The sequence below is a fragment of the Hirundo rustica genome, chromosome 4, assembly GCF_015227805.2.
Source record: "Hirundo rustica isolate bHirRus1 chromosome 4, bHirRus1.pri.v3, whole genome shotgun sequence".
NCBI lineage: Eukaryota > Metazoa > Chordata > Aves > Passeriformes > Hirundinidae > Hirundo > Hirundo rustica.
The window spans coordinates 37080828-37095968 of NC_053453.1; the positions used below are offsets into that span (position 1 = coordinate 37080828).

General features: G+C 38.5%; 1 protein-coding gene across 1 annotated transcript in view; it reads left to right on the plus strand.

Annotated features, from left to right (window-relative positions):
* TRHDE (thyrotropin releasing hormone degrading enzyme) overlaps nucleotides 1-15141 on the plus strand; it is a 201484-nt gene that overhangs the window by 104628 nt on the left and 81715 nt on the right. The gene's annotated exons all lie outside the window — the stretch shown is intronic.

Below are 15141 nucleotides of genomic sequence, written 5' to 3' on the forward strand. Positions count from 1 at the left end.
GTGGAGTGAAGGAATATGTATTAAATTCAAGCCATTTTAAATTGCATTTCAATGATTCGAAAGTCTTTTGGCCAGTTTCTGGATTCAACAGCTTCTGTGTTCTGGCCATAACATGACTGGGCTTGCTGTTAGCACATGGCCTGAAAGCTGGTGTTTCCCATCATACCACATGTTTAATCTGTACTACAGGCTATGACATATTAAACTGTGCCTGAGTATCATGGCCAAATGTGTTTGCTGTGTGACAGAGTGGCTGCTGCCTGCAGGCTTCCTGTACAGGAGCTCTCTGATGTTGATTCAGTTGCAAGAGTCTTTTGACTATGGCCTTTGTGTTTAATAATCTTTTCTTCATCATTATTTTCTGCCTGACATCAAACTGTAGCAAGGCAGCATAGAACTGACTTGGTGACTGAACCTCCAGTTCACCCAGTGCTCATTCTGGGCTGAAAAAGAGGTGTTATCCTCTCTTGTAGTCAGAAGTTATTCCTAGACCACAATAACTTCACCTTGGTCCTCTTCCATGAAAGGATCATATGCCTTTAAGGATGGGCAAATGAGTGTGTGTGTGGGGGCGGGGGGTAATATGTGACCATGTAATAGGTAGCTATGGTGTAGTATAAAAACACAAAATACCTATGAAAATATTTTAAAATGCTGCAGTTGCTCAAGAGCCCAAGTAACATTTTCAAAAATCCCTTACCTATCTTGGAAAATATTGCTCTAGGTCAATTAAGCTATGGCAGCCAGCAGCTTTTAGCATACTGAATATTCTCATTGTTTAAATCTTTCAGTCATATGCTTTCTGGTGATAGCTAGACCTTGGTAAGTTCAGAAGCTTATCTCACATGAGTATTGTCATATTTCAGTCTAATTATTTTTTCTAATTTATGCAGCAATAGTACTATTTTATAGTTAACTGTAGTACATGGCAATTTTATTTGAACACTTTGCAACCATCAAGTAATTTTCATTTACATTGAAATGACAAATAGGACAATAGGACATATCTGTATACCGATAGCTATTTTATGCAGGCTAATAGGATCAGTCTGGTTTTTGTAGAAATTACAGTACAATCTTTGTCTTGTATCTATCTATGTAGATGTTCCCTTTTCCAGTGTAGTAGTGGCCATGCCCAGTGGATACCGCAGTGTCTCTCCACTTAGCTGCTCTGGTGGCCAGTTCTCCTGAGTCTTAGGTGGCATTGGATGTGTTCATATCAGGGCATGATCCTGTAAATTTTGAGCCCAGTTACCAGATCTAGCAAACTGCCGTAGGGGATTGAATAGAACAATTTACTTACACACCTTCATAGGTGAAGAGATTAAAATAACCACTCTTTCACCTCTGAAGTATTTTTTTTCCTGTCTGGTAATTGTCTGCTATTCTTTGTAGCTGTTCATCCTTTTGGTTTAAGATACAAGCTTAATTGTTTAATAGGAAGCATACAAGTTTAATTAACAGCATACAAGCCTATTGTTTAATAGGAAGAAACTTTCTGGACTTACTTTGTAGCTGTTCTTTTCAGTGTTTCTGTACCTTCCTCAAAACACCTGACACTGTTCCTTCTGAGGATAAATTAGAGCAAATTCAACATACCTGACATCTTACATTGTTTCTTTCCTACAAAATCTTGTATGCTTGCATGCATTGCTTACACTGAAATTAGCTGTGGAAATAAACTCATTTATTAGATATTCAGAATAGAGCCTGTTCCTCTAGCTTTCTAGTGTCTGCCAATATAAATACTGTGGTGAATAGTAAATCAATAAAATCCAAACTGTAAAATTACACTGAAGGCTTTCACCTGGTCAGGTGTGTGTTCAAGTATTTTCAGGTGCCACAAAGCCATTGACACACAATGAGCCCTGCTGGAAGGAAATTAATTACTGGTGTTTCTGGGATGACTTTTTGGTTGTCTTTTGTTGAGTGACTTTTTAAATTACTGTAAAATAGTAAGCTGTCAGGATTTTTTTTCTGTTGACTCCACTAAACTTTGGGTTAGGACCATCAGTGAGGACTTTTCTACCGTCCTAAATAAAATATTTTTAAATACTTTACCACTATGTGCAATGTGTGTTCCGTACGTTTGGATTTTATTTCATTGTCTTTTAACATTTTTTTAAATGTCCATCTTGTGCTCCCTGAGCCCTTGGATTGCCCATGTGATCTCTATTCTCTCTTCACAATTTTCTACATGATATTGAAATGATGAAACTTTCTCCCATATAACTTTTGTTCAGTGACATGACAGTCATAGAATGCCATTGTTATTTCATTGTCTTTACTGTCATCAATATGGCATAAATCAGACACCATGAAAGTACCCATCTCTGCTAGACACTTGGCTGTCATTCTAAAGACATGCCTTTTCTTACACACTTCAGAAATGACCACTGAAAATGTGATATTTAATTGTCTCTGAGTTGAATATATTTTTCACTTCCACTTTCTTGTCTTTGGTGATTACGTGTATGAAGAAATCCATGACATAAACCTCTGAAGAATGGCATTCAGGTAATCCCACAAGCAAAGTGAAACAAACACGACAGCCTGGCAGCACACAATGTTTTTCCACTTAAACGGTTGAGGGTAAAGTTTGCCTCTTTGAAAAGCATCATACTAGTCATTCTTCAGGATAGAAGCATGTCATCCTCCACTAGGGCCACAAAAAAGTAGAGAAAAATGAGAAGTCGTGATAGTTCATTAATAAACAGTACTGGTAGATGATTCAAGGCTCTCAAGTTGCATCAGAGAGTGCATATGTCTTCCTAGTGCAGCTGGAAGTGAGATAGTGTCCTCCCACGATGATGGGAAAAGTGGTTATATCCCAAGTGCAGTAGAAAATATAGCCTGTTGAACACAAGAGTAGAACTGAGAATTGTTAAATTAAAGCAAAAAGCGTGACAGCCTTTCCACACCAGAAATAACTGACAGCAGGAATCATAGCCCTGGAGAGCTGCAGCATCAGAGGAGGAGCAAGTGCAGCAAGAATATGAGGAGCAACAATCAGCATGGAACAACTGGGTCTAATAAAATGGAGAAAGAAGCTAGCTGCATCTCAAAGGGAGCAGCCAAACCCAAAGCAACCTGAGGGAGAGCCATCTCAGGCAGAACTAAAGGAGTCATAGCCCTAAATGAGCAGCCACAGCCAGATAAGAGAAGGGATGAAAGGACATGCAGAGAGGCAGATAATCTGAAGTAGTTTCTGTCACCCTGCTGCCTGCTTTGAAGTGTGCTGGTTGAAGATTCTGGCAGCAATCAGTGCAGGCAAGACCATTATGATGGAGTGTAGCAATAAAAGTATCCCCAAAAGAATATGCCTTGGCAAGTGACAAACACTAATCAAAACAAGGAAGAGTATTACTGGAATAGGGAATAATATTCATTTTTTTTCCCTCCCTGTAAGCTAAATTAACCTCAGCAGTGAGATCAGTTACTGGCTGTGACTTTGTAATGCAAACAATTAATTGTTTCCTAAACTCTCATATGTATAACTTCCTTTTTTTTTAAACTCAATGCCACATCTTTAAAATTTCCTTTTTCTGCTTTTAGTGTCAAGTAATGGAAGGAAGATTTATTTCTGATAATAATAAAGGAAAACCATGCTTCCTGCTTCCCCTCAAAAGCAACACTCTACATTAGAGGATCTGTTCAACTAAAACTTTACACAAAGCAAAATGCACCACTTCCTTGCATTCTGGCGAGGGAGAATTTAAGAAATTGAAAGCAGTGGCTTGCTCACCCTTTTGAGTATAATTCTCTTTGAAAATTTGCAGTGTAGCATGTTCTGCAAGAATGTGGAAGAACAGGAGGGGTAATGCAGTAACTGGAAAGGCTCTCTAAAAGCTTCATTCTTTTCACTTCTGTTCCTCAGGCACTGCAAAGCACATTCACGCTGAAATAAAATAGAACCAGACCAAGACAAAAACCCCAAACCACCACCCCATATTCTCTTCAAGAGTAGTAGTTCATAAGAAAGCTAATTCATGGGTGCAATGAAATTGTGGTGATGTGCATCTATGAAGTGACAGAAGAGTGAGAGTAGCTCATTAACAATGAAAGCAATTCTAGATAAATCCTTATAAATTGTAAAATAGGTTTTATTTTTAATTTTGCTTTTAATTGAATTGATAACCTAAGATGGTATCAGACTAGTTGGAAGTCTTACAATACAATAGAGATGGCTTTGGAACCCACTCACTTGCCACAGTATAAAGGGAGAGCTTTTTGTTCTCCCTAATTCACCTGTACTGTTGTGTATGAGTGCCATTAAGCCATAAGGGTGCACATTTGCAGGATCCTGATTTTTCTCCCATGAGTTGTGAGTGCAACAGGTCAGGAGCCATTTGTTCCTAATGTATTGTAACAGAGGAAGTATCTTGTAATGAAAATAATGTCTTTCTGTTTTGATAAAAAGAGTGTAAGTTGTTACTGCTCCCGGTATGAAAGTCATTGAAACACAGTCAGTGATACCAATAGGTACAAGTTCAGAGCAGCCCCAAGAGTGCCTGTCCTTAAGTATGGAGGCTGTCCCAGTTCAGCCGGGGGGTGCCAATGCCTAAAGCTAGACAGGTGCTTCAAGATACTTAAAATACTTCTCTTAATTCAGCTTTGTACCATCCTGACTCAAGCAGGAGCAAATGGTCTTTCACCCTTTACACTGGTTAGTGTATGCTAGCTATCATTTTCTGAAGAAACATGGAAACTGCTGTGTGTGGTGTATAAGCAGTTACACATGGACAGTGCTTCAGGAGTGTTACATTCCACCTGCCAGGGACAATTGCATATGTGTTTGAGTGGAAATAATAAAGATGGAGCACAAATGCTAATAAAAGCATTTTATTTTAAAGAAGAGCTCATTAGACTAGACTGCTCCATCAAAGTAGAGTTATTGGGAAGACATGACCTGTTGTGGTACAAGCCTTTCTCCTGTTTCCCATGGAAAGGCAGTGGCAAATGGCAGCTCCCAAGGGCTGGAGGAGATGATCAAAGCAGAAATGGCAGCAGTGGGTTTAGACACTGTGTCCTGCCGTCCTTCCTTCCCCAACAGCAAGCCACTTGAAGGAACAAAATATTGCATCTGTGTCTCAGATGTTCTCATGGCTTAAAATAGAGTGTTCATAACGACAGGCGTACTTGCACTTGTACTTGATATGCACTTGCCTTTTCTGCCTCTCTGTTTCTGCTTTGTAATGATCATTTTCAGCAAAGGGCAAAGGAGAAAGTTACAGGTATTTCCTTTTTTTTTCCCTGAAGGAGTCCAAAAAACAATGGTGGTGTACAGGCAAGGGCTGATTTTGCTGATACACATCCTGGTTTAGATCAATAACAGAAGAGCAAAAGTTACAAGTGTTAAAGTAACTTGGAAGAAATTGTAAGAAGTAAAAATAGAAAATAAATTTCAGTTCATGAAACAGAGTGAAAGGAACAAAAAACTTGACATATATGATCCTGTAAGATTTCTATTCAGAAGGGGACTCTCTAGAAGAACCTCTGGCACACTGTTTTGTTGTTGTTGCTGTTCTTTTAGAAGGTATGTTTAAGTACTGAATAACTTACGAAGCTTAAAGGAGGTATTTAAAAAGAAATTAGAATGACAGGTTTAGTTATAGATAGTTGTAAATCAGTCTTAGGCAAATGGATTGAGATTCTTATGTGGTATTTAGTGAACAAAGAAAGAATATTAGTTTTTCTTGAATATTTTCATATGAAGGCAGTTAATAAAAAATATGTTCCTTTGTCCTTGTCTCTAGTGTCAGAACACGTAAGAATGAGGTGTTTGGTTGTGAGGCCAAGTAAAACTCCTGTTGTAAGTTGAGTCACAATGTTATCTGGGCAAGGGATAATATTTTATTATTCAAGGAAAATGATGTGACAATATCCAGCTGAAGAATATGATTATTTGTGGTCCTGTACCCCTGAATTTTCTTCTATATGTCATGTCCCTAAAATTTGCAATGGAATTTATGACTAAGACAAGCATTTCACCAAAGCCATCTTACTGTCTGACCATTTTGGTATTATCCAGCCCTAGAACAGCTGTGTTTGTCAGAACAGAAAATGATTATGATTTCCAAGTGAAAAGCTCTCCTTGAATATAATGTTGCTTTTTCAGTGATGTTTCGCCATCAGATAAATGGCATTTCATTCTGTAAAAACAACATACGGTGCCTTTATGCATCTGTGAGGATTTAATAAATACACAACAAGTTTGTAGGTATATTTGCTGATATGAAAAATACTGGTTTACCCATGCTGTAAGTAAAGTTTTAAAAACCATGTAAGTTTATTTTCTTTATTAAAATATATCCTGGTTTTATTGCGGAATATTAACATAATGTTAATTTGTGAGTGTGCACTGCAGTTGGAAATTCTGTTGCTTTAAAAAGTAAAGAAGATCAATTAAATGACTGTAATGGTTTTAATTTCGACACCCAGAAACACTAATTAATGCAGTGGTTTCACGTTCACTAAATTCTGGTCTTAGTACTCACTCTTTTTCTGTGGGAGAGAGACTAGGAGAAAAACAAAGCAGGCTCAACCTTAAAAATGAACAAATAGTTTTATTACCACACACTAAAAGAATAGAAAAAGAAAGTTGGGAAAAAAAAAAGTAAACCAAAACAGAACGAAACTCTAAAAACACTCTTCCCTCCCCTTACAAACTGTTCGCTTTCCTACAAAACAACATAGAGACAAAACTGGTAATTTTCAGTCAGTTTCACCATCTGACAACCTTTCATCAATTCTTTGGGAGAAGAGTCTCTCTTGGAGTCATGGATCCCACTGACAACTTAGAACAGTTCTCTTGTGGGTTTTAAACTGTCACAAAAACAACTGCCTGGGGAAACCTGCCTTTGTGACCCCTCCCATTAGCAGGTCCCCAAGCTGCTTATGGGTCACGGGTCTTAGACTTTTGCATACTGGGGTGTCAGCTTTTAAAGATGAATAATTCCAAAGCAAAGGATTCTTCATCGCAAGGTACAGAGATATCTTCTCACTTCTTCACTGGTGCAGAGAGCTTCTCATCTCTATCTCTGTTCAAGCATCTTATAGGATTAATATTACTTAGTCCATCACAAACACTCTTGCTCAAATCCACACACAAATCTAAACAATCATCTCCCCAAATGCATATCTTTCCCATGATTTAAAGGAATGATCTAAAGGTAGAGTTCATTTCCATGGCTCAAGTAAGAATGAAACAACCAACTCTTCAACCCTCTGTCCCAGTAGTCTTTTCACTCTCGCTCTACTGACTTCATGCTGTTTCTTCTTTATGTTCACTCTGTCCCTTTCTTTTCTCTCTCAGAGAAGAGCCAAGCTCTGCAAGCTTCATGTTGCCAGCAAAGGGTTAAATCTGCCCAGAGTTTTTTCTCTCCAGATGTTCAAGGCTGTGCTGGTGAGGGAGAAAAGAACTCGCGCAGAACCATCAGAGATCAGAGCACCCGGGTAGTCCAAAATCACAAAAAACCCAGGCAGGATCATAAATGCCTTCTCAGCCCACCCCTCTGTGTAAATTGGGGTGGCCTCAGCCTAAATGGTGCCCATAGCTCTTATCAGGGGCCCGGCAGAGATCTCTCCCTGCTCCAGGGAAGTTTAGAGAGAGTAGTTGTTGTAAAGCAGCAACCTCTCCTTCCCCTCCCCACCTGGGAGCCAATGGAATCCGGCCAGGCCTCAGGCCAGATCCTCCCCAAAAGGGGGGAGCAGCAGGCCCAGCTCGATGTTACCTGTCTCTCTCTCTGGCCAAAGGAAAGAAGAAAAAGGACTCATCTACAGGAAATGAAGGGGTTTTATATGGTGCTTCCCAAAGTCATAGCCAACAATTTTCAGTGGTCAGAACAGATGCCAGTATTCCAACTAACTCTCTGATAGGTCCCTGTCCTTTCTAAAGCAATTTCCAGGTCCTGACCAGGAGAATCATTCTACATTCCTCTATAACTCAAAAACCAAACTGTACTAACCCATGACAATGACTGTTTTTTTTTTTTTTTTCTGTATCTTTTTTTTTTTAGTCTGTATCATTAAAATCAATTAGGGATGGTTTTGTTTGAGCTTCTTTTAACAAATATAGTCCCTTAATTTTTAAAAGTTTTTGCCAAGTACAGGGAAACCAGTCAGAGCCACAATCAGCCAAGTACATAGATGTTCAACTTTATATGTGTAGGCGGTGAAATTTATTTGGGTTGCATGTATGCTTAAGGTACTTTGCTGCATCACTGAATGATTGTCTGGGTGAAGACCCTTATGATTGTCTCACATTGTGACATTTGGTACCAGTATGCTGCATGATCTGCATATACCTCTCTCCTTTTGTGCTTCTCACGGCTTTTATGTGGGTTATGCAAAGACAAGGCGTCTAGGAATTAATTTAAGCATTTTACATTTCTGTCACAGGGAGGAAATCATAGGCACATGTTTACTCATTTAAACAAGTATGTTCTGTTACCCTAATCAAATAAGGAAACATTTGCACTTATCAAATTCATTTGCATTAAGCTTCATTTTTTTCTTGTAATATTTGGAGGTGCCATTGGAGAATACAGAAAATAGCTACACTGTTGTATTACAGTGCTCAGTTTCTGAAAATGAAAGAGGAATTTAGTGTTGTGACTCATGATACAATCTAATTAATTCCCTGAAAAGAATTTCTCAGTGGGTACTTACGCAGTTCTCAGAGATGAGATAGTTTTGATAGAGACAGCCGAAGAATTCCAGAGAAGCTTTTGCAATTATCTCTGCTCTTACAACTTGATAGAAGTACTTTAGCAAAGGTCTCTCTGGAGCCTGCAACAGGATCATGTTGTAACTGATGTCATGAATAGGACACTCTTGTTCCGTAATTGTCAGAGTAAGGCCACGTAAGATAAAAGACTGTTCAGATGATAAAGGTAGGAAAGTAAAATACATTTCAGCATACCCTTCTGAGTGGGGGCTGAGGAATGGCTGGACTTCACCCTTTGTAGGAAAATGAAAAAAAAGGAGAGTATACAGTATATATGTTTGCTTAAGGAAACGCAGCTAAAGTGCAATACCTGTGTTTGAAAGTGGTTACCCAGTGTTCAGTTGCTCATATGGAAGAATTCAGTAAATTCAGTGCACTGCATGTAGTGTAATACAGCAGATCAGTTAATTAAGTTTTTAAATAATTTATTTACATACATATACCTCTGTCTAGGTTTGAGCAAACTCTGCAAATGTGACTTAGTCAAAACATACTTCCTTTCTGTTAAATATCTCCAAGATTCAACATATTTAATTTTTTTTTTAGATTTTATGGAATTTGTTTTTAAATGTCACATTTTTGCTATGTGTTTGATGTTCATTATTCTTTTGCTTTAATTCATGCTGTGTTTTTCCCAATAAGCTAAATTTCATGGAGTATCCAGCTGTGGTTGCTTAGTACCAACAAAGAATGATTGTTTTGAAAAACGTGACTTGGATATTACTTGTTGGCTAGTGTTCACATTACATAATTAAAGTGCAAATGTGCATTCTTTGTAAAAGTGCTCGGTAACATGCTCCTCTAATATTTGAAATGAACTTAGACTCACAGAATTATCTGACATTTTGAGAAACAAAGAATAATGTATGAATTCAAGAAATTTAAGCTGAAGTTGAATAATACTCACTTACTTAAAAGCCTCTTTAATTGTGGATATCCTTAGGCTTCCATTTGACAGAGAAGTCTAAAAATATGTTCAACATTTAAGAGAAAAAAATACAACCTGTATGCTGCTTTTATTACATTTGCAGTTCTGAAAGAAAATCCTTCTTTGTATGTTCCATGAAGAAGAGATAAGTTTCAACCAGTACTTAAAACACTTTAGCAAAAAATTGGAAGTTCTTCTGTGTTCTTAGCTGATTCTGGTGAGGTAGTGTATGCCTGACTTGTCTGTATGCAACAGGTGTGGCCCTGGCTTATTTAGTGAGGGTCATGTCATGGTCAAAGTGAGATTTTTAAGGATCTACCAGGGGAGTGCAATGAAATTTTTATGTTGGACTTCCCTGCTGAAGAATGGGTAAATTCCCATGCTCAGTTTATTCTTTGTGATCGGTTGCAGAAACCATCAATTGAAGTAGGTGTGTGAGAAACAGTAGCTGAAAGAACTGTTAGGAAGTCTGCAGATCTGAGTGGCATCCACCTGCACCTTCTGAAGGTAACCAGGTATGGAGCTGCAGAACTTCTGGCAGTGGGATGTAGACCATCCTGGCAAATAGTTTCTGTTCCAGAGAATTGTTTGGGCTGGTGAGTTTGTCATCCTCTTCCAGTGAGATGGGGACTCTATAGGCTATAAAGGGTAAGATAACTGAGCACATGGATGAATATGTTGATCTTGCCTGGTCATCACTGCTGTAAAGGGAAATTTGTTTTTGCTATCCAACTAAAGTTCTTGAGGGGAGAGTGAGTAGACAATGGATTTCAAAAACGTTTTTGACAAGGAATGTCACCAATAGCTCAGGGGAAATAATTTAAGGAGAGAACTATTTAATGTGAGTATACTGTGACTTATTAATTAAAAACCACCAATACTAGTATACATCAGGTATATACTAGTATATTGATTCTTGTCTTAAATTAGGAGATCTTTATGAAAGAATGATGCCTTTGTGTGTGACTGTATGTGGTCTGAGTATTGTTCTAATCAGTGAAAAGGAATTTGATTATGAGAACTTACTATTGATAACAATAGCTCTAATAGTATGAATAAAATTTATTGTAATTGAGGCAGAGGATGGAGTAATTTGCATTTCTCTTAGCTAGAGAGAAGGTAACCTTAATCTTGAATTGCAGGTTTATCAGCACACAGAAACATAACTGTGGGCCTTCTGTTTGTGTCCCATTGTATTTGAAAAGCAAGTGGCGTTATTACATATTAATCAAGACTGATTTTGAATTGACTACTGCACAATAGAAGAAAGTTAATAAATCACCTGTATTTAGTGTTGGTTTTGGTTTTGTTTATTTAATGAGAAGAAGAAAAATGGGTGGGTGGAGGTTATGTGGAAAATTGACATATTAAGTTTCTGCTTTAGAACTTCAGTAATGTAATTTTTTCTGGTAATCCAGTGTTCCCCTCCTCAGCATCTCACTTTCTGCTTATACCTTGGATACCATGAGGGTGTTTTTCTTACTAGGATCCTTCCTGATTTTAGTTTTTGTGTCACAAGAGTATTTTTCTGAACTAAATCAAACAGCTTTAATTCCTAAAGAGGTGTAGCAAGGTGGACATCCAGTGGAGATAAATTGAGGTCTGTGTAATTAGTATGATTGATACTTGGTGTTATGTGACATAAATTGATAGGTAAGACTGCAAGATGCTGTATCGGCCTTTGCAAACTCGAGGAGGTGTTTTTCCACTGTTTTCATATTTTTTAATGTTATTTCGTATTTTACAGGGTAAAATATCTTCAGAGAGATGGGTGTCATCTCACTTAAGATGTTCACCATGTAGACACCTGCAACTGAGTAGCCCCCCATCTCCCTGTATCATCAGTGAAGATAAACAGGCACCTTTAGAGTGAAATTAATCTGTCCTGTTTTAGATGCATGTCTTTGGATGAACCAGAATGAACTGAAGTGCTTGCTTTTCTCTCCTTTGCCTTTAAAGGAGTTCTAGGCAGCTGCCTCAGCTGTGTACAGCTAAGCATCACTTAGCTGCAATGTAGGCATTTGCACTCAGTCACATGAATCTCAGTCCTTTTGTTAAAACAAAAACAGTGAAGGACACAAAAGCACAACTAAAAAGAAAAAGAAGTTGATGTTGCAGGAAGAAATGAAAAATTTTATGGGAAGGAGGATGGAAAAGCTGTGTGTTTTCCAGGTCAGCCTGTTATGATCTCTTCCTTCCCCCAGTCTAACGCATTTACAGAACAGTTGATTATTTTGCCCTTACAAAAAGTCAGCTGTAGTTCATGGTTTCTGTTTTGTGTTGCTGACATTTTTGTCTCATGAGAACTTTTTAGAATAATGACATCATTTTTGGTTCTTCAAAGAATTATGCTGAAAGAGTTTCTAGCTTATTTGTATCTCTTCATATATGGCCTCTTGTCCCTGCTTCTTGGCTTCTGCATAACCCTGTGAGCTGATTTGCTGGGTTTTATATTGTTCCCTTCCCTGCAACTGCTTTACCAGTTCTTTATTTCAAGTGCACTTCTTTGTTCAGTATACAGCATCTACCTTCAGCTAGCAAGCACTCTGCCTTCTCTCCAGAGCCTTCTGTTGAGTTTCTTCTGACTACTCCTGCTAGTTTTCTTATGTAAAAGTATGGCGTGTAGAATAAAGCGAGATACGATTTTTGTTATTTGACTATATATACAAAAGGATCACACCAGTTTGGTACCTCCACAATTCAGGAGTTCCCCCAGAATAGGGGATCAATCTCTGTATGGCCTTTTTGGACAGTGCAGTTGAATTAATCTCACTGCACTTTAGATGACTGTGGCACAGATGTGTACATATGAGTTAGTCACTCAAGCCTGCTTTTAGAGTGAATTACAAGAGATGGGTGCTTTTAGAGTACAATTCCCCTGATCTGAGATTTACTTCAAGATTAGATAAAGTGCATCTAGAAGTGACTCGTAAAGCCCCTTGACTGTGAAGGAAGTCTAAACAACTAAAGGGATTATAGTCACAGGTGCTACAGATACCTGCATTGAATCAAGTGTATCACTTCCACGAGTGGCTCTGTAGCAGTACTGTGTTGTAGCAGTAGTAGTCATGTTTTTGTGGGTGCATACATTAGACTTAATTTGTTTCCTGTTAAACAAAATTCCATTTGGTACTATCATTTGTATTAGAAAATTTTTACAAGATGCAAATTGCAAGTGAAACAATTAAGGGAATCAAGTATAATAAAACTGAGACATTCAGTAAGTCATAGAATTAAATTGACTTACAGTAATTGTGATCTGTAATGATGTAATAGCATCAAAACGTAGGAGTGGGTCTTCAAAAATTAGTTAAAACTAATCTGGGATCAAGGATGCAATCACATTTTATGTTGGCATGGAGAGAATTAGACTGCATGGAGAGAAATAGACTAAATGCTTTAGCTTGGTTCTGCATTTTGTAGATTTTAAAGACATGTTCAGTTTGCATACAAAGGAATTCTACTCCTAATTTTGGCTATGAATTGTCTTTGCCATGTTGGGAGTGTACAGGTTTCTTCAGGGGAAGAAAGTGCTTAAACTTCCATCCCTTCAGGCAGTGTTGGCTCACAGACAGTGAGACTTTTCCCAAGAGCATTTAGCAAAAAAAGAGCTGTATGCACCTAATTTCCATGAAGTAGCCAGCATATTCTGCTTTCCTTTCCTGTAGCAGTGGAGTCACAATGCTGAGGCTGAGACAGCTTCAACTGTTATCATAGGTTATATGGGGAGTGTGCTGGGTGATCTTTGGCAAGTGATTTCCCTAGGGTGTGCCACAGTGTCCTTTTAATTTGCAGAATATTGGCATTAATCTTAGAGAGCACTTGTGAGATCTGCTAATGAGCAGTGCTTCACTAGGCCCAGGTAGTGCCATTAATCATTGGATGAATAACTAGTGTATTTGTCTGGATAGACATATTAAGGTAGGGTACAATGGCTTAAGGTGAGTCAGATTTTACACTGACAGGAACTAGGTATGTTTTTTGAATAGGAAAGAATTGCTTTCCACTAGACCTCTTAAACCAATGTGCTTTACCTCTTGACAAGGTACTGAGTCATCCACTGCCTGGAGGAAAGCGCTTAAATCATCAATAAACAGTCATTCTTCCCAGTAGGAGAGGCAGGTTTGCTTCTCAAGACAGCCTGTGCCGTTCCTCTGTTGGACAAAGGTTGGCAGAGCAGAAGTGGCTCTCAGAGTGAAGTGGGGAGCAGGCTCCTTGCATGTCAGGGTGTTCAGAGAGTGATGCTTGATAGCTTCCAAAGGGCATCTCCTGCAGCAGGACAGATTTGCTGGGATTTTTCTGGGGGTTTAGGTCTAGAAGAGAAGCTTTCGGAAGGTACAGCAACATAAGTCCTCTGGACTCCACCTAGTTTGCTGCTTGCCATGGAGATACGCAGTGGGAATGTCAATACGTTGGGCCATTCAGATGACCCCAAATCTATGTATTCTGTTTCTCCTGTAGCTGAATTTATTGCACACACCTTCTTCGCCTCCCGCAACCCTCTGTTTAGGGTCGTCTTCCAGGCTCCTCCTTTTAGTAAGCCACTCTTCTTTATGCCAGTTACTCTCTATACTTCTTGCTTTTTATCCTCCTGCCTGCAAACCTGTTTTGCTTCCTCCCTAGTCAGAGTGCCAGTGTTTGCTGCCTTATCCTGCTGAGCATTCCCAGAGCTGTGTACATGCTGAGAGCTTCTTCTCTTCTTATGAATGTATCATTGTTCATTGTTCTGCCTACTCTCAAAAGTTCAGGAAAGGTGAAATAAATGGATTCCTCCCATTTCATTTCCCTCCACAACAAGGAATTCATTTGCTCCTGTTTTTCTGCCATCTCTCCAAGACACTTTTTTCCCTTCATAAGGTTCTTTTGCTTTTTGAATACATTCCCTTCCTGAAACAAGTCACCAAAGTATTTGCTTTCCCTGAGTGAGGAAGATGGCAGAACTGTGACAAGTCTATTGTTCTGCAAGCTCTAAGTAGGGTTTCTGGGTTTCCTGATGGTAATTAATTGTTAAAAAGTACTTCTAAAGTAGCTGTGAAAAGACATCTTGAGAGAATAGTCCTGCCTTTTGCCTTGACTCTCCATTGAATCTTTGCTTGCCATTTTATTTTGTTTGCTGTATAATGGCCAGCCATAGTCCATCCAACATGTGTCTAAATGTTACTTGTAAGGGGAATTCTAAAATTTCTTTACATGTATATGATAGTTCTTGGTCTCTGGATAGAAGAAAAAACTCTATGGGCAAGATTATAGGGAACTATTTGCTTGCTTACTTTTTACAGAAATGAGTAGAGTCAAGGTGCTTATATAAATATGACTTTTGTTACTATGTGAAATTTAAAATGTGATAAAGAAACCAGGGAATCCTGGAATACCAAATAGTGAGTAGCAAAAGGGATGTGTGATGAATGGAAAAATGTCTTGTTGAGGATTTTGCCTGATATGTTTTATGGGTTTTTTCTTTCTGCTACAGATGTTTTGGCTTGCT